A 20,940-nucleotide genomic window follows, 5' to 3' on the forward strand; every position below is an offset into this window, starting at 1 on the left:
CATCTTGTTTTCTCAATCTGGTTATTTGGTTATTTGTTTTCTCAATTTGGTTATTTGGTTTGGGTTTTCTTAACATTTCAGTTGGGAATCTGTTATAGTTTTAGGAGTATTTCACAGTTCGATTTGGTATGGGAAAAAATGTAAAAGAAAAACTGAACTGAACCAAATTACTTTGTATTATGCATTTATGTGATCGTAAATATGCATTTAATTTTAGATGTTTAATTTTTTTTATGTTTTGAAAGAATTTTAAGATTTTTTTGTTCTTGTTAGAGGTAAGTTATTTGAGAAAATATAGTGATTTTTATTTGTTTTATATGTTTCCAAATTTTGATTTTTTTGGTTGAAAACCAAATTAAACTTGAAATATTTTGGTTTGGTTATACTGTCAGTTCACGTTGAAGTTAATTATTTTGGCATTTTGGTATTCGGTTTGGTTTGATTTTGACCTGCACATCCTTACAAATGTTGTATAGTTGTTTTTAGTTACTTTGTATTGGAAACGATAAGTTTCCATGGACGACAACTGATTTATTTTCCTTGTAGTACATTATGACTTCAAACAATTTATTTGTTAGAAGTCAGCATGAGAAACAGGTTAGAGAAAAATGAAAGGACTAAGGAAACTGGAGTTACTTATAGTAAGTTGTTTGTTCTTGCTGGCAATCTTTTGAAGAAATTGCTGGGCACAGAGAGCATCTTGCTTCGGAATTTGAGATGCCGCATATAATAAAGTTCGACAACCAGAGCCACCACTTTGAATAGTGTGACATAAAGCACAAATGTTGTACAAAGACAGAACATAACGAAAAGACTGGTTGCTCTTGTATCTCTCCAGCTAAGTAAAGATCCTAACATCTCCCCTTGTGTTGCAATGTCTCCTACAACTGTTTGAATTCTTCATGCAACACTTTTTAGCATGTCATACCTCATCCAAACAAGATCATGGGATCGACTAGTAGGAAACGTGTCAAATTCTTCATCGAGTTCATCTGGGTGTACAACTTCTGCCCAAGATAGTTTTGTGTCCATATGAGGTGGATGCCTCTATTGGAATCTGTAGTTCCATAAACCAATAAGGAACATATAAAGAAATATAGTTGGGATTATCAACTCTGGATACCAAATCAGTATCAGAAACAGAATATGAACTAGTACTGATGTGACTGGATTCTTCCACTGGCAAATATCACTGAACCATCAGCTCATGGAGAAAAAACTGGAGAGAAGTGACATGATTCTCAAGAAATTACTTTTGCTTCTTCTCATGCTCCACATGTGATTCTTCCACTGGCAAATATCATTGAACCATCGGCTCATGGAGAAGAAACTAGAGAGAAGTGACATGATTCTTAAGAAATTACCTTTGCTTCTTCTCATGCTCCATATACGAGAATCCACATCTAACATGTACCCCACCACCTCTTTTCTCAAAGACGGATCGACTCGAGAAAGCCTCATCGCCACAATACTCATTGCTTGGTATCTTAGATTGTCTATTTGATTCATTGTTAATGGATGCAGGTAATGCATTTTAGGCAGTAAAGGACGACCGTACACATATATCATGTTGGCCAAAGACAATGTAGTGAATCAGACTGCGAGTTGCAGTTCACCCATTTTCTTCACTCCATTTGGATGTCGAACAAGCAACGGGTGGGAATGCGTGTAGATTCGAAAAGCTTACAAGGTAGGTAATCAAATTCTCACTTTTCCAATCCTTGAATCTATTGCATTTGGTTTTTCACCTCCTCATACATGGCAGTTGTTGAAAACACCTAAAGTTATTACTGTGCAGGGATCATAGACTTCCCAAGTTGTTGAAAACACCTAATATGCATACTTCTAATATTCCTACAGGCTGTTTCCACAGCTGCCTGACTGTTGGCCTTTGATCACTGATGTACATTGTCGATTCATCGAGGACATGGTATCCGCCTTAAGACAAGCTCTTAGATGAATTCTACTGGCAAATTTGAGCTCTTTCCTCCCACCAGCCTCCAATACACCGAAGCCGAATTTCTCTAGATTGAACCAGCGGGAATGAACTGGTCTATGATCTAGTTGTTGGTCCCGTGTAACGTGACAAGGTTAGTTCCAGGGGGGGTTAGGAACTATTTTAAAAAAATTCACGTTAAGGCTGACTTCTTTTTCAGATAAGACTTTCACTAAGTCTTTTAGCACAGTGATGCTAAGTAAGTCAGAGGCAAGTTTAGTTAACTGGTAACTAAATCTGCTTCTGTCGAGAGTCAGGAGATAGCTATTAAGACTATTCCTGAACTCAATGCTCATATCACTCAACTCAGCAAATACGTTTTACGTTTTACTAGGCACAATCACAAAGCAAGTATATAAGGAGTAAGAGTTAGAAAAATATTACTCAGCAGACTTATTCTGGTTCGACCTCCTTGCCTACGTCTAGTCCCCGAAATCCTTTCGAGCTTTTTGAATCCACTACTGAGCTCTTTCAGGTAGAGCACAAACCTCTTACAATAGTGACTGAGTATACAAGAGTACCTTCCTCTATTCTTCTACTCAACACTATCTCTACTATTGAGTGCTATAATCGAGCAACTCAGTATCTCCTTCTAAACTCTAGAATTGATAAAGTGTTTGTTCTAACAAATTTGAAGAACACTTTAGATGATTTAACAATCTAGGCTTTTACACAAAGAATATGAATGAGTGTAAGCTTTGCTTTGCTTTTTCAGATAGAAACTTCAAGTTGCTATTTGGTCAGCGTTTCGACTTGGTGAAGATCTGCATCGAATGAAGCAATTGAGAGGCCTATTTATAGTGACAGCTGAGGATCCAGTTATTTCAAATTTCGAAATAACTGTTGGAGGGAAACGACTTCTTGTCGTTTTCACTTGGTCAGTGCTCAGCGTCTTCGGCCAATAAGAACGTTGCATCTTCTGCCTTCTTCAGTTGCCAGGTACTTCTGGTCGGTAGGCGTCAGATTATCCCTCTTCTTTTGGCAAAGTCTCCCAGACAACTTCCTGCATCAGGTCAACTGCTGACCGTCTTCAATCCGTTATACTAAGCAACTTCGGCATGAAGCAATTGAGAACTCCTTCTCGATTCTTCTTACTGCTGGGCTGCGTTTTCTTTCTACTGGGTCGCAAGGCTTAATTCTGTTGACTTGGGCTTTGACCTTCTCTTGTGGGATTTTGGGCCTTGATCTTTTAATGTTTTTAGTTCTTATAAATTAAATTACTCAACATTGAACAAACACATTAGTATGAAATAAATCAAAGCATTTAAACTTAATGTGTTGGAATATTTATCATGAGAATTTAAATATAATTCAGATAATTTGTCAAATCAAAATCATGTGAGAATGTGTTTCAACAAACCCCCCCCCCCATTTTGATGTTGGCAAAAATATTCAATTTAGGAACTCAGTGTTGAGCTCCTCCATGATAGTTGACCATTTCTTAACTTCTGAGGTTCTCCCCCATAAGGGTAGGATCACTGACTTAGCTTTACTTTAAATATTTCAAGGTTTAATCACGTAAACCTAAGGTCAGAGTCAGAAGTAGGTCAGCACTTAGAACATCTTTACTTTACTCAGTCATGATACTTGTTGAATGGAAAAACAGTTCAACTATCAGAGATGAAGATGTACTGAGTAAATTTATGGTTGCTGAGTAGTGTTACTCAGTAGCCTTTACTTGTATAATTTTAGTGTTCAAAAGTTTAATTGTTTGTTCAATAATTTTTAAGATGATAGACATTATGAGAAAGGTCAGTATGAGTTCAAGATAGCAGTTAAAGGCTTGAGCAAATAAATATAGACAGTATAGCAATTAACGCAAAGTATGTGAAAGATACGTTCTTATATAATCATAGCAACAAGATAACACGTTGGCAAAATAAAGTAACACAAGAACAAGCAAGGTAAACAGTCTATCTATTTATGTTGACTTAGACTTGGTTAGTTTTTCGTGGTTGCTGAGTGGGCTGTGGGGTTCCTTGTTGCAGAGCTGGAGGTTTTGGGACAGCAGAAGATGAGTTAGGTTGTTGTTGCTTTTGAGTTCCGTCTTCAGTTTGCTTACCCTTACCTTTTTCTTTCTCCCCCTTTTTGCCAGCATCAGAACTGGGTTGTGTAGTGGGAGCAAAGAACTGACCAGCTTGAACAGCATGAGTCAGTTTGGATGAAAACTGTTGCAGATTACTCGTACTCTCCATTAATCCTTTAAAGACCTGCAATCTAGATTCCATATTTGATGTTGGGAGCTTAGCAGTGACACTAATGGTGTTGAGTATGAACTCAAGTGCTTTACTAAGCCAGGTGATAGTATCAGTGAGCTTGGCCAGGGACTGATGATGCACCTTCAACATTGAAGTGTCATAAAGGAGACGCTGCTGGGATTGATGTCTGACATGCTCATATGTATTTTTAGCATAGTTGTATATGGAAAAGGTCTTGGTGTGTTCAGTGTCCATCTCTTCTCTATTGAGGCTAAGTAGTCGCACAGCCTCAGCAACTTGCTCAATCGTGCATTGGGATGAAGAGGTGATGGAATCTTGAGCTTTAGTTAGCTCAATGGTCAGTTGCTGAAAGTGTTGAGTCGTTTCAGCAGATGTGGCGACTGTTGTGTTGACAGCTGCAATGGCGTTGAGTTTTCCCTCAATGGAATCCATGTGATGGACCATGTGCAGTTGTAGGTCAGTCATTCTTTCAAGAATCTCCCTTTTTAGTTGCTGAGAGACGAGAGCAGTAAGTACATTCATCAGCTCCTTAAGACCTTTAGGTTCAGTTAGAAGGTGCGTGACATTTGTTAGTGGAGATTGCTCAGCAGATGGAGTTACAGTAGTATTGGCTTGAGACTTGTTGATGTCATGAATCAGGCAGAGGCTGATAGAAGAATTCTTCTCCCTGATTCAGTAGCATTTAAAAATCCCAAGGGATCAGCTTCATCAGAGCCCAAGGAAGTCTTAGTGGGCGGTTCCTTGTCCGTGTTAGATAGGGTATTTTGAAGTGCAGGTTGTTGGATGCATGCTGATGCGAGTAAAAGGAGCAAGTAAAAGAGGATGAACATTCATGGAAAAGAGCTTCAAAGTCTTAGTTTTCAACCAGAATTGGAAGAAACAGGCAGAAATAACAGTTCGAAGAAGGAATCCTCATGAACAGGCTTTCAGTAGAACAGAACAGCTTAAACAACGGCATTGACGGATCATTTGGAAGAAAATGGATAAACGCACGGGTCGAGCAAGCTACAGGAGAGAGAAAGAGAGATAAACATGGAAAGCAAGATAGCTTCCATCTTGCGCCAAGTGTAGGAGGATTGTTTACTTGTCCTTGTATTTACTTTTTGTGACTTTTTACCCTTGTAATTAGGGTTGATGTTAGGAAGGGGGGTATAAATAGGAAAGGAATCTTATTGTAAGGGGACCTCGTTTTTTGCCACCCTCAGTTTATATTCTCTGTTTTTATATTTCTATCGGAAGAATGTTTTTGGGAAGAACAAGCTATTCACTCATGACAATGAGTGAGTAATCCTCTTGCAGGCCTAGCCAACCATTTAAACGGCGACTGTAAGTATCTTTTATTAATTAATGAAGTATTTCTATCCATGATTGAGTGTTATTAGTATGCTTAAAGAATATATTAAGATCAAGTCTATTTTATGGTTACCAAAGATGGCACGACGGTGCTCCGACATAACGGAAACAGCTAATCGGCATATGTTGTAGTGGACGGACACAAAAACTACCACATATTGGGGTTTCTTTATGAATGCTCCCTGTTGCTTAATGCTTGTTTGTATATTAGCACAAGGACACTTGGTTAATATCACTTACTTAGAATCTTTGGAAATGGGACACCGGACCTTAGTGACCGATGAGGGAGAGACCCAACTCAGGAATGTAGATCTACTTCACTAAACGATAAAGGTTAGGCACAGTTGTTCGTAGGCATATGGCTAGGTCTGTGCCTGTTCATCTTGAATTCATTCCATTTATTACTGTTTAGTTAGTGTTTATGTTAAGTTTGATATTATTCACCCACTCAATATCTATATCTAACACTTAAGGTAACTTATTCTTCTCACTAAAGTATAATCCCTATGGAATACGACACTTGGTCTCACCAAATACTACACATGACTTAGTACACTTGCTAGCGTTCGTATTTAAAACACCACATGCTCAGAGGATAATGTGTTATCAGTTTCGACATCGGTGATAGGGGTCAAAAACCCCTATCTTTGGGTACGGTTTTAGGACGGGTTTTAGAGTTATTTGGTTAATAAGCGAGCAATTCTCGCATTTAAATGCTTTTGTGTGAGTTAGTTAGGAATTGGAAACGTTCTATTTACTTTTCGTCGTTTAGGCTCGTTTTATGATCAATTTAGGCAAATACGGCCGAAATAGCATGCATAATAGAATTCCGTTATCTTTTGAAGCTAATTGGTCCGTCAAAAGTCGCACCAAACGAAGCGTTTGCTTAAAATAAGCGATTGACGGATCAATTTGGCTTTTGGACTAATGTTTTCCGGAGTTTTTATGCGTGTGCAGGTGTCAGTTCGGACGAAAAAGGGCATGGAACTCATCAAGCTTGAATCGAGCACGCTTCGGGCGAAAACGCTCGGCGAGCAGGGCCCCACGGGCCATTTCTGCTCGCCGAGCGGCGAGCAGGGAGCTGCTCGGCGCGAGCAGCCCTGCTCGCCGAGCAGCCTTCCCTGCTCGGCGAGCAGCCCTGCGGGAATTGGTCAAAAAGACCAATTCCGCCCCCACGAAGCCACGTTCGGCCCCACGTCTTCCTACACCAACAAGGACACGAAAATAGGTCAAAACGAGGCCCGAGACGCGTCTATAAATAGGATTTTTCCATTGTAATTTAGATATCTTTTTCCTTTGTAATTTACTTAGCTTTTCACCTTGAGAAATCCTATCCACCTCCTCCATATCCTTCAAACCTCCATTGAAGACACCTCCGAAGCTCCATTCACCGAGGATTACTCAAGCTTCATCCTTAAGTCCTAGAAAGACGCCTGCATTGGTAGACAGGTTCCCTGAAAGGGATTTTTCTTCTTTTACATTCTGTCTAGCCTCTGATACATGCTATGAATTCTAGGTTTATTGTAACTTCGTGACAATGTTTCCATCTTTGATATATATTATAGTTCTTGTTTATTCAATTGTTTTGATGTTTTAATCTTTGTCTTACGCTTTGTCTGATTGGTTTAACTCATTCGATAATCCCAAAATTAGGTTGGCACATATTGCGAGCTGAATCTGACCTAGTCAGTGCCTATAGGATTGACAACCCTATAGAAGATTAAGCCCAAATTACTGAGCCTTAGAGCCAGTTTCGGCCTTGCAAGGGAATCACGAACTAGGGACTTTAGGAGGATAGGTCGGGTTAATCGCCTTGGACACAAGTGACTTAGTTTCAATTCAATTGTTTAAACATTCTGTTTTCATTATCATCGTATCCCTTCATGTTCATTCGGTTAATTGCATTGGTAAAAGATCAATTAGGGGTAGAGTAACTTAGTTAGGCGTAGAATAACTTAGTTAGAATTAGATAACTTAGCTAGGATTAGTATAATTCAACCTAGGAGTAGATTAATATAAACAAACCAACTCAAAACCCCCTAAGCCTAGATAACATCCGAGATCGAGTAGCTCGGTACTTGCAGAAATAAATCCTGTGGACGATAACCTGGACTTAAACCAGAAATTTATTACTTGATAACGACGGGGTACACTTATCCCTTAGTGAGGTTTCCCAGAAACCGCATCAAGCGGCAGCAGTAACATTTTCAGCATCAGTAGCGTCAGCAGCAGCTGACTCAGTAACTAACTGCTTAGGAATTGAAAAGTTTGGAGCAACATTTATGTTGATCACTTGCTCAATATCAACCTAGAGCTGAGCATTTCTTCCTGTACTTGCTCAGTGTTGATTTGGTTCTGAGCAGGTGTTTCTTTGTTTACCTGCTCGGTGATGAGTTGAGCAGGAGAAGCTTTGATCACACACTCAGTAGTGGGGTTGGTTGGAGCAGCGGTGTCAGAAATTTGATGGCCCAAGTTTGGTTCAGAGTCGGCGTGTTCCTGAGTGTCAGAAACAGAGGCTTGTTTTTCAAGAGCTTATTGCTCAAGCACCGATGGTGGATTTGTGCAGAAAGTGAAGTCAAGATTGTTGGGGTCAATGGCATCTTGATGAGGAGGTGAGTCATCATCAAGAGAGAAGATCTCCGACCTTCTTGACTTCCTTTTGAATCTCTTTTCCCTGATGGTCTTATATTGTTTGTGCTTTTTGGAATGGGTAGCAGGTACTGACTCAATCGAGGGCTGAAAAGGATCAGCAGGTAGCTGAGTTTTAACTTCTAAACTTTCAGTCTGCTCTTTAGCAGCTGATTCAGTTTCCTTCTCAGGAGATTGCACTCATTGACCTTCAGTGTGGTCTTCATCAGCAGGTGATGCCTGCTGAGCAGGAATTGGTTGATCTTGCTGAGTGTTAAGAGGAGAGTAAAAAACATCTGAGCTGGTTGTTCCGGAGCAGAAGTTGAGATAGGTGTCACCTCAGCAGCTGCTCCTTGTGATCTCACGAAATGAGAGTCCTGCGGAACAGCAACAACAAGTGGTTGAGGAGAGAGAGCCTTGAGTCTAAATGTTGTTTTCTTCTTGAGAGGTTGCTCAGGCTCATCCTCGGGAGCAGCTCTCTTCTTAGCTGACTCAGCAGTTGTTGGTGCAGAGCTGCTTAGCATGACTTTAACCTTCTTGATTGCCTGAATAGGGGATTTGGCTTTAGGTGCAGGAGATGTGGCAGCTTTCCTCTTCTTCCCCTTGCTGGGTTGTTCAAACTCAGCGGCTTGGGTGCTGGCCTCACCCTTCTTGTTTTTGGGCACCATAGGGACACTGTGTTTGAGACCATTGAGGGTCTTGGCAGTTATCTCAGTTCCCACGTGACTGTTTTCTTTGTCCAAGTTCACCTGGTGGTCATTAAGGAGGCTGTTATCAAGGAGCCCATCCTGAGTTGTGAAGGAAATTAAGGCTAAGGTATAGCAGCGGAAATATAAAAATTTTAGCCTACTTCCTTTTAACCATAGGATCCGTTAATCGTTATTTCATATAAAGAGGGATAAGAAGGAATACCTTTCGATGAACAATCTACCGTTGTTAAAGAAGCGCCCACAAATCTTCTCCGAGATTCCAACCACAAAGTATAACACGGTGAGATTAAGATGGAATCAACCCTTATGAGATGCAACCAAATTAGATTGCCTCTAATTAACCAACACAAGATCAAAGAGAAAAAGAGATGGATGAGATTTGACGGAAGCCGTGTGAATTCTTGTCCACGAACTAGGGGATGCGAATTCACTCTCTCACACTTAATGTAGGTTTCGAAAATCACACTAAGGGGAGGGGATTAGCTTGGTCGAAATTCTCATAGGGAGGGGGTATATATAGTTGCTTGTATCTAAACCCTAGTTGGATAGGAATAGGTTACTTAATAGGAATTCCATTCGGAATAGGATTCCTAATTATTATCTTATAATATATCAAATACATTTAGGATAATAATAAATAACCTAATTGGATAATAATAGGAGTATATTAATCTAATTAAAACTCCTAAGTTAATTATCTCTTAATTAATTTAATTCACAAACCTAATCAAATTAGGATTAATGGAATTAAAATAATTCCTTATTTACTATATATAAATTTCGACCCCCTCTATATAAATGGGCCTTACTGGGCTCAATTGGGCTTCCATCTATTAATCATATCCATCTCTCTTTTGGTTCCAAGTCTTGTGTGTGATCCATTAGGTTCTTACTACTTCTGGCCGTATGCAACTATTAAATTAATTTCTTCAAGAATTATATTTAATCCTTGCATAACGGAACGATGTACTGAGTATGTTATAGGCAAGTCTGTAATCATTCCCCCAGAGTCCGTTAAGAAGACAGGTTGATTCTGTCGTTAACCCTTCCGTATTAGTTACAGTATAATTCGATCCTTTATCAAATATATCCTTGAACTGAATCTTATGACTATGGGTGATGTCAAGTCACATATAGCGAGACGTTCGTTTTACTTGTACAGGCCGAGTCAACTCAAAAAGATAGGTTAAGTGAAATCTGTATTTCTACTCTTAAGCTATCACCTTGCAAGGATTTAGAGTCGAGTCTTCCACAAGCGATCCTTGGATATATCTCCCATTAATCGGGAGTGATAAATGCTCAATCCAATGTATAACTACCCTGACATTACTTCCTGTGACACCCAACCTTTGCAGTTCACACCCCAGAGTCATCTCTGTTAAGGATCGTGGGACCACAGGATCAAAGTCTCACATTCAGCAATTCAGGATGACCAATTAACATTCCTTTAAGTCTGAGGATTACTTATACCTATTAATACCAATGAGATGAACAGGTGACAAGGATGAATCTACCCATCCTGTTATCTCAAATCGGATCCCCAATCCTAATGAACGATGTTTCATCGGATCTATGTAACTGTCCAGATATCTATATATATGAAGCTTGTGAGATCAGCTTTCTGTCGGACAGAAGACATTGTTACATACAAGTCTCAACAGTGATATATCAATCCTAAACATATCACTTGACTTGGGGTGGTTTTAAGTTTATTAGTTTATTATAAAGTTTTGTCTCACTTCATGCTTGTATGAACACTTTATAATCACTTTAAACAAACTTACGGATTTCCTTTTATTAGATTTTATATAGTGCTTAAAAGGGATTGCCTTTTATATAGTTATAAAACATATATCTCATTAAAACAAATGATATAAAGAACAATTCATTTACATTAAGTTTGTATCCTACAACTATTGACTATAGGACACCAAACCCCAACATACTCCCACTTGGACTAAAGCCAATTGTTTCTAAAACTTATCCCAGTAGAAGTTAAATGACAATCATGTACTTTCTGGGTTAAAGGCTTTGTCAACGGATCTACAACGTTGTCCTCTGTAGGTACTCTTTCTATTCTCACATCTCCTCTAGCCACAATCTCTCTTATGATGTGGTATCGCTTTAGGTAGTGCTTGGATGCATTATGAGACCGTGGTTCCTTTGCTTGCACAATGGCTCCATTGTTATCACAGTACATAGTAATGGGATTGACAATGTCAGGCACCACTCCTAGTTCTGTAATGAACTTTCTAATCCAAACTGCTTCCTTTGCTGCTTCCGCAGCAGCGATGTACTCTGACTTGGTCGTAGAGAAAGCTACGCTTCCCTGCTTGGAACTTTTCCAACTGACCGCGCCCCCATTCAAGATAAACAGGTATCCTGATTGGGATTTAAAATCATTCTCATCTGTGAGATGACTAGCGTCTGAAAATCCTTCAATTTTCAGATCTCCTTCTCCGCACACAAGCAATCCAATGCTCGTCTCCCAGATTCCCTTGGTAACGACTCGTTACAGATAACGCGAACGCTACGTCAGGTCTAGTGCATAGCATAGCATACATAATCGAACCGATCGCGCTGGCATACGGGACTACATCCATGCGTCGTTTGTCATCATCAGTTTTAGGACATTGATGATTGTTTAACTTTACTCCATGTACCATGGGTAAGTTACCTCGTTTCGATTCAAGCATGCTAAACCGATTTAGCACCTTTTCAATGTATGTAGCATGTGAAAGACCAAGCAGTCTACGCGATCTATCCCTGTAGATCTTTATACCAAGTATATAGGCTGCTTCACCAAGGTCTTTCATTGAGAAGTTACCGGATAACCATACTTTCACCGATTGTAATAGAGCAATGTCATTTCCCATTAACAGTATATCGTCCACATATAGTATGAAAATGCTATAGAGCTCCCACTTGCTTTCTTGTAAATGAAAGCTTCTTCGCAATTTTGTTCGAAACCAAATTGTTTTATGGTTCCGTCAAAACGCTTGTTCCAGCTTCTAGATGCTTGCTTGAGTCCATAAATGGATCTCTGTAGTTTGCAAACTTTATTTGCATCCTTTGATATGAAACCTTCAGGCTGCATCATGTATACATCCTCAAGCAGATTTCCATTTAGGAAAGCTGTTTTCACATCCATTTGCCAAATCTCATAATCAAAATGAGCGGCAATTGCAAGCATGATTCTGATTGATTTGGACATAGCAACAGGAGAGAAGGTTTCGTCATAATCAACACCTTGTTTCTGACGATATCCTTTCGCTACCAACCTAGCCTTGTAGGTGCTAACCTTTCCATCCATGTCAGTCTTCTTTTTGAAGATCCACCTGCACCCAATGGGAATTATCCCTTCGGGTGGATCAACCAAAGTCCACACTTGGTTAGTATACATGGAATCCATTTCAGAATCCATGGCCTCAAGCCATGCTTTAGAATCTGGACTAGTAAGAGCCTCTTCGTAGTTTTCGGGTTCGTCGTCTAATACGGGAACCTCGTTATCATCTCCCACTAGAAAACCATATCTAACTGGGAGTTCACGAACTCTTCGTGATCTACGAATAGGTGCCACTTGAGTCTCATCTAATGGGACTTCTTCGGGTACCTCAACCGCCTCTGTTGTTCCAGTCGGTGTTTCTTCCTCTTGAACTTCGTCGAGTTCAATCATGCTTCCCTTTTGTGTTTCTTCGAGAAACTCTTTCTCTAAGAAGGTTGCGTGCTTGGATACTATTACTTTCTGATCATCTGGATGATAGAAGTAATACCCTATGGTTTCCCTGAGATATCCAATGAAGAAACATTTATCAGATTTAGAATCTAGTTTGTCGGACGCAATGCGTTTGACATACGCTGAACAACCCCATAATCGCATAAACGAGAACATGGGTTTCCTACCAATGAACAATTCATATGGTGTGGAACTAATGGATTTAGTTGGTACTCGGTTTAGGGTGAAGAGGGCAGTTTCTAAGGCATAGGCCCAGAACGTCTTTGGAAGTAAGGCCATGCTCATCATGGATCGTACCATATCTAATAGGGTACGGTTTCTCCTCTCGGATACACCATTGTGTTGTGGTGTATAGGGAGGTGTCCATTGTGAGCATATCCCACATTCAGTTAGATAATTCAGAAAATCATCAGAAAGATATTCGCCACCTCGATCAGATCGAAGCGTCTTTATTTTCTTTCCTAATTGATTTTCCACTTCATTCTTGAAGCATTTGAACTTGTCAAAGGCTTCTGATTTGTGCCTCATCAAGTAGATATAGCCATATCGAGTATGGTCATTTATGAAGCTAATGAAGTATCTGAATCCTCCTCTTGCTTGGACTGACATAGGACCACATACATTTGAATGAATGAGTCCTAGAGTGTCTGATACACGCTCACCTTTATTGCTAAAGGGTGTCTTTGTCATTTTACCTTTCAAACATGATTCACATGTTTCCAATGATTCGGAATCGATTGCATCTATAAGCCCATCTGAATGTAGCTTTAGCATGCGTCTCTTGTTTATATGGCCTAAACGACAATGCCACAAGTAAGTTGAATTATCTATCTTATCTCTTGTTTATATGGCCTAAACGACAATGCCACAAGTAAGTTGAATTATCTATCTTATGTCTTTTGGTATCAATTGCAAAAATAGGAGTTTTATCATCTAACACATAAATCCCATTTTGTGATATTCCTGAGAAATAAAAGATCGAATCTTTATAAAAATTGCAACTATTGTTCTTTATTGAAATATGAAAACCGTCGTCAACAAGACGGCTAATAGAAATAATGTTACGAGACATCTCAGGAACGTATAAACAATTCCTTAATTCTATTACAAGCTCAGAGGGCAAAGGTAAAGCATAATCTCCAATTGCGAGAGCGGCAACTCTTGCTCCATTTCCAACTCGCAAGTTTATGCTTCCTTTCTTAAGTTCCTTAGTCTGATTTAGTTCCTGCATATTTGTACAAATATGAGATCCACATCCGGTATCAAGTACCCAAGATTCAGACAATGAAACTGTATTTATTTCAATATAAAACATACCAGAAGTAGAAGCACCGCCTTTTCCCTTCTTGAGGGTGGCTAGATACTCCTTGCAGTTTCTCTTCCAATGCCCGTCTTTACCACAGAAGTGGCATTCTCCTTTGGGCTTCTTCACTTCCTTTCCCTTGGACACAGCTTTCTTACCCTTCTTGGGATGTTTAGGATTGGGAAAATTCCCTTTCCTTTTCTTCGATCCCTCAATTACAAGAGCCGGTATGGTCTTGTCTTTCTTCATATTGGGCTCAACTGACTTGAGCATGTTTGCAAGCTCTTCAAGAGAGGTTTGCAAGTCATTCATCTGATAGTTCATAATGAACTGTGAATAACTTTCTGGGAGGGATTGAAGAATTAAGTCAACACTTAATTCGTTATCCATCGCAAATCCAATACTAGAAAGTTTGGTAATGTAGCCAATCATCTTGACACAATGTGTCATGACTGATGTGCCCTCTTGCATCCTGCAACGATATAACAGCTTGGATATCTCGTAGCGTTCGCACCTGGTTTGTTTCCCAAAAAATTCCTTTAGGTGCATGATGATGGAATAGGCATTCATTTCCTCATGTTGCCTTTGTAATTCCGATGTCATCGATGCAAGTATGATGCATCCGGCATGATCGTCATCAGCCTTGTGCTTCTGATAAGCATAAATTTCCTCGATGGGAGCATCATCTTCAGGGACAGGGGGTATCGATGTATCAAGTACATACCCAATTTTCTCGAACTTCAAAACAATTTTGAGGTTGCGAAACCAGTCGGTGAAGTTTGAACCATTCAGTTTGTTATCGGTAAGAATGTTTTGCAGATTGGTTTTAGTCATGATTTTAAGAGTGTGTGTTTAAACAAAACCTGAGAGTGAGAAAGAGTAGACGTATGTCATTCATTTGCTTTAAAGTATAACAATCTAAAATTATAGGCCTTTTAATTTATTTCAGATTGCTCCCACTATTTTGCCAAATTAATAGCCCTCCATATTAATTCGAAGAATTTCACAAATCCTTTAGTGAGCTAGGATCCTAACTCCTGAGATTTCGCCTTGAGTTTGCTCAACAAGCTAGTCTCATTTGTTAGGTAGATTCATGTAATCAATCACATCTCGAATGTGACTCCTAGGTTATTTGGTTACTAACCACATTAGTAACTAACATGTTATTCACATTAATCCCAACCATATTGCCCATTAGTTTATGACAACATGAGTTTGCTCATCCAATTATCATAATCTAATTTAAGTATTACCCCATATTCATGAAAGAATAACTTTTGATAATTCAGGTGTTACCATAAGACCCCGAGCTTGAGTTTGCTCAACAACCCAAAGGCCCCCAGTACTGCCGGCTGAATTATAATATTAGGGAGGGGCAACCGATTTTAATAACTTTCTTATTTACTTAACTTTTTAACGAGGGATTTTATTTAAGTCTCATAATCTAACTTAGTCTTGATTTGCTTTAGCATACATCAGACATACATACATTCACATACATTGGCGTTATGGACATATCATCTAAATTATTCCGTCGAGCCAGAGACGGAATAAAAGGCCAAACCTAAGGAAATACTAACTATTACATATTTCTCTTTAGGTCCTCCGTCTTCTCCATGGCGCCTTGAAATTACATATTAATTTCTATACTACTATAAGAAAACTTCAATTGAATTGAAGGGAATCAGATGAGAGGAGAAATTACAATAGATAGTAGAAAGGCAGGACGCGCAGGCCCTATTTCAAAAATACCAAAAGACTAAAAGAGGGTCCAAATATGTCCATAACTCCAAACATGCATAGACTCAATTAAATAAATTTAATTGGTTGATTACATAACCGACTTATGTAATATTTAGGTTAATCACATTAACTCGTCAAATTAACTTTCATCCAATTTTACTTCTAATCGTTTTGTATCTTTATATTAATCCTTAGATTAATATAACCATATAAAACGTCGATTATGCATGTCCCAATTATTTTCATTTCAATTCATTTAACACTTTGATTTACAACTTGGTAAAAACAAACTTTTAAACGAATTTTTTTTTTCATTCGATAATCAAAACAGAAAACTATTAATTTCCGAAACATATATATATATAAATTATATTCAAGCCGATTTTAACAATTAAAATCAAGTGGGATTCGGGCCGGGGTCCAAAACTGGGCTGCTGCAGTTTGGCAGCAGCCCCGCGGCTGGTCGCGCCGTGAGGCGCAACCCGAGCCGCTGTCGTATTTTTTTTTTTTATATATATAAAAAATATATATATATATATATCAGATTTTAAAATGGTTTTAAAAACGATTTTCAGAAATAGGAAAACTACAATAGATTTCCGTTTTATCATTTAGAATTAATAAAACTAATTTTATTAACCTAAATATAAAACTAATAGATTTTGTTACAATGATTATCAACTGAAATAATTAGGAACATACGCATAATCAATTTTAATTAACAATTAACTAAAATTTATTTATCTTTAGAATTAATTAATCAAACAATTTGTTAATTAATCCTAACCATAAATATTTATTCAATCCTATTGAAAACTTCTAAATTTTCATATATGAAATAACGGATTTAACGATGGCTCTGATACCACTGAAGGAAATTAAGGCTAAGGTATAGCAGCGGAAATATAAAAATTTTAGCCTACTTCCTTTTAACCATAGGATCCGTTAATCGTTATTTCATATAAAGAGGGATAAGAAGGAATACCTTTCGATGAACAATCTACCGTTGTTAAAGAAGCGCCCACAAATCTTCTCCGAGATTCCAACCACAAAGTATAACACGGTGAGATTAAGATGGAATCAACCCTTATGAGATGCAACCAAATTAGATTGCCTCTAATTAACCAACACAAGATCAAAGAGAAAAAGAGATGGATGAGATTTGACGGAAGCCGTGTGAATTCTTGTCCACGAACTAGGGGATGCGAATTCACTCTCTCACACTTAATGTAGGTTTCGAAAATCACACTAAGGGGAGGGGATTAGCTTGGTCGAAATTCTCATAGGGAGGGGTATATATAGTTGCTTGTATCTAAACCCTAGTTGGATAGGAATAGGTTACTTAATAGGAATTCCATTCGGAATAGGATTCCTAATTATTATCTTATAATATATCAAATACATTTAGGATAATAATAAATAACCTAATTGGATAATAATAGGAGTATATTAATCTAATTAAAACTCCTAAGTTAATTATCTCTTAATTAATTTAATTCACAAACCTAATCAAATTAGGATTAATGGAATTAAAATAATTCCTTATTTACTATATATAAATTTCGGCCCCCTCTATATAAATGGGCCTTACTGGGCTCAATTGGGCTTCCATCTATTAATCATATCCATCTCTCTTTTGGTTCCAAGTCTTATGTGTGATCCATTAGGTTCTTACTACTTCTGGCCGTATGCAACTATTAAATTAATTTCTTCAAGAATTATATTTAATCCTTGCATAACGGAATGATGTACTGAGTATGTTATAGGCAAGTCTGTAATCATTCCCCCAGAGTCTGTTAAGAAGACAGGTTGATTCTGTCATTAATAGTTACAGTATAATTCGATCCTTTATCAACTATATCCTTGAACTGAATCTTATGACTATGGATGATGTCAAGTCACATATAGCGAGACGTTCGTTTTACTTGTACAGGTCGAGTCAACTCAAAAAGACAGGTTAAGTGAAATCTGTATTTCTACTCTTAAGCTATCACCTTGCAAGGATTTAGAGTCGAGTCTTCCACAAGCGATCCTTGGATATATCTCCCATTAATCGGGAGTGATAAATGCTCAATCCAATGTATAACTACCCTGACATTACTTCATGTGACACCCAACCTTTGCAGTTCACACCCCAGAGTCATCTCTGTTAAGGATCGTGGGACCACGGGATCAAAGTCTCACATTCAGCAATTCAGGATGACCAATTAACATTCCTTTGAGTCTGAGGATTACTTATACCTATTAATACCAATGAGATGAACAGGTGACAAGGATGAATCTACCCATCCTGTTATCTCAAATCGGATCCCCAATCCTAATGAACGACGTTTCATCGGATCTATGTAACTGTCCAGATATCTATATATATGAAGCTTGTGAGATCAGCTTTCTGTCGGACAGAAGACATTGTTACATACAAGTCTCAACAGTGATATATCAATCCTAAACATATCACTTGACTTAGGGTGGTTTTAAGTTTATTAGTTTATTATAAAGTTTTGTCTCACTTCATGCTTGTATGAACACTTTATAATCACTTTAAACAAACTTACGGATTTCCTTTTATTAGACTTTATATAGTGCTTAAAAGGGATTGCCTTTTATATAGTTATAAAACATATATCTCATTAAAACAAATGATATAAAGAACAATTCATTTACATTAAGTTTGTATCCTGCAACAATTGACTATAGGACACCAAACCCCAACAAGTTGGCCAGTGCTTCGCTGAAACGTGCCTATCAGGAAGATAGGCATGTTCAGTGGATTCTTCTGCAGCATGTGTCAGATGAAGCACTGTTTGAAGTTAGAGGCTGAGGATGTGGAGTTGATCTTAGGAAACAGGAAGTTGGTCAGGATATAGTGGGCCTGACGTTGGGGCAGAGAGAGAAAGGTGGCAGCTACCTCACCTATGAAGCCTTTCGGCTTACAGTAGTTAGCGTCATAATCAATGTCTTGTTCATCAAGTACTTTCCTTAGCTTAGTACCCTTGGTTTTTAGCTTCAGCAGGGTGGCTAGGTACGTTGGGATGATGATGATCTTGGTTCCCTTCACTGAGGTGTCCATGTAGTTGATATCATCGTCATCAATCTTCAGATTGCGATAGAACTCAGCGACAAGCGCTGGATATATGGTTCCAGGTAGACTAAAGAGTGTCTGTGACCCATTATCGGCAATCCACTGACAGAAGGGCTGAGTGGATTGAACAAAGGTTGGGGAGAACCATCTGGAGATGTTGACCTTATGGTTCTCTATTGGTTCATAGGCTGCACTTAAGGTTCATTCCTTCTTCTTCTTCTTCTTTCTGGGTTCAGAGGGCTCAGTGTGTTTGTTTTCTCCCAAAATGCTGACCTCAGCCATGATTTGATCATGCTGGCCATGGATAGGTTGCTGGTTGTCGGAGGAGGTATCTTTGTACTCCTGTTCTTGGCTTCCCTCAGGTGAGGAGGGATTTATGTCCGAGTTTCTATCTTCGTAGGAGTCAGTGTGACTAGAAGAGTTAGAGATTAGTTCTCTAGACATGGTGTTCTTGATGTTCTTGAGTAATCTCGAGAAGGAACAGAGGTTTAAGAGAGAGAGAGAGAGTGAATAGTGCGAATTATCGAGCGTAGAAAGTAAACAGTGAAAAACTTCCACTATTTATAGCTAGTAAGGAGTGATTTGATAGGTCAATGAAACGGTGGGAATTCGAACCACTCAGTGTCATTAATTCTGACATTTAAGACAGATTATGACGCATGGTTTCCTAATGATGACTGCTTACGTCATCCTAGTCACTACTTAAATACGCGTGCAAACCCTAATTGTGCAAGTAGTTCTTATTCAGCAATTTGCACTCAGCATGCCAGACAGTTTTATTACTCAGCATGCAAGATCACTCAGCACAACTTATACTTAGAATTTATTGAAGAGGATTGAACATACCTATGGCTTCTCTCAGTATGTTGAACTGCTCACGAGCCAGTGGCTTTGTGAATATATCAGCAAGCTGCTCATCCGGTGGGACATAGGTCAGCTTGATCTCACCCTTGAGTATATGGTCTTGATGCGTAGTCTGGTAGAGCGGTAATAATACGATGATAAATGTGTGTTAGGGTTATGGATATGATCTTTCTAAGTGCTCTAACTCTACTGGACGCTACTACGTAGGGGCAAGTGTACCCCGTCATATCAAGTAATAATCCGGTTAAGACCGGGTATCAAATCCACGGGATTTATAACTACAAGTATTAAACTACTCGGTTTTACACGTTATCTAAGTGGTGAATACTTTAGTTGGTTGGGTGACAACTATAAACTACTCCTAAACTACGGGTGAGACAATTTTCGTGTATTTCAAGCCCTCTTAGAATGATACGGGTGATGATAAGTTATAACCTATGATAAACGACACGAAATATACACGATTAATAGTTTTACTCTTGCAAAGACGACTATTAATAGACCGAACAACTCCGTGAGGTTCTAGAGTCGTGATTTCCCCTTAAGGTGACTCTAATTCTTAGGATCAGAAACTAGGGCCCGTAACTTCCATGGCTCGTCAATTCCTATGGTGTCCGGTTTGTCAACTCCGGTGAGGCAACACCTATGTGATTCCTAATAGATTTCGGAGCTCGTAAATGACCTACACAATAATCAATTATAAGTATCAAAGCAAGCAATAAACATTAACACGTATAGTGAAAACGGAATCGTAAATCATGTATTATAAATATGGAATACAAAAATACGGGATACAACCAAGCCTAGTACATAGAAAGAGTACAAGCTAATTAACAAGTAGAAAGGGAAGAAGAATCGGCCCTTAAGACTAGCTAACCGGACTCAAAGTCGTCTCTTAGGACTTGGAGGTGGAACTCTCGAGCTTGGTGAATGCGGATGGAGCGGAACTTCGGCGGAGTAACGGGAGGATTATACAAGCTCTCAAGGTGTGAGGAACTCTAACACATGGAAAATTGAATACTGAAATGAGTGCTAATCACTCTTACTTATACATCAAGCTCGGGGGTAGAATCGTAAATACACAAGTTGCATTACTTCTGCATTTTTCCCAGGACACGCCCCGCGTGGACAGGCAGGCGCCCCGCGTGTTTGCCCATTCCGTTGACAATTTCCTGCATGAGGATCAGATTCAGGCCTGATGTCATGAACACGCCCCGCTTGGACAGGCAGATGCCCGCGTGTTTGCCCATTCCGTTGATAATTGACTGTGTGTGGATCAGATTCAGACTGTTTGTCATAGCCACGC

At 38.9% G+C, this 20,940-nt stretch overlaps 1 pseudogene; it reads right to left on the reverse strand.

The window, feature by feature from the left end:
- Positions 1–636: 636 nt before the first annotated feature.
- LOC136227170 (FT-interacting protein 1-like) lies at positions 637–4,847 on the reverse strand (annotated as a pseudogene).
- Positions 4,848–20,940: the final 16,093 nt, after the last annotated feature.

Source organism: Euphorbia lathyris, chromosome 4 (assembly GCF_963576675.1).
Source record: "Euphorbia lathyris chromosome 4, ddEupLath1.1, whole genome shotgun sequence".
Taxonomy (NCBI): Eukaryota; Viridiplantae; Streptophyta; class Magnoliopsida; order Malpighiales; family Euphorbiaceae; genus Euphorbia; species Euphorbia lathyris.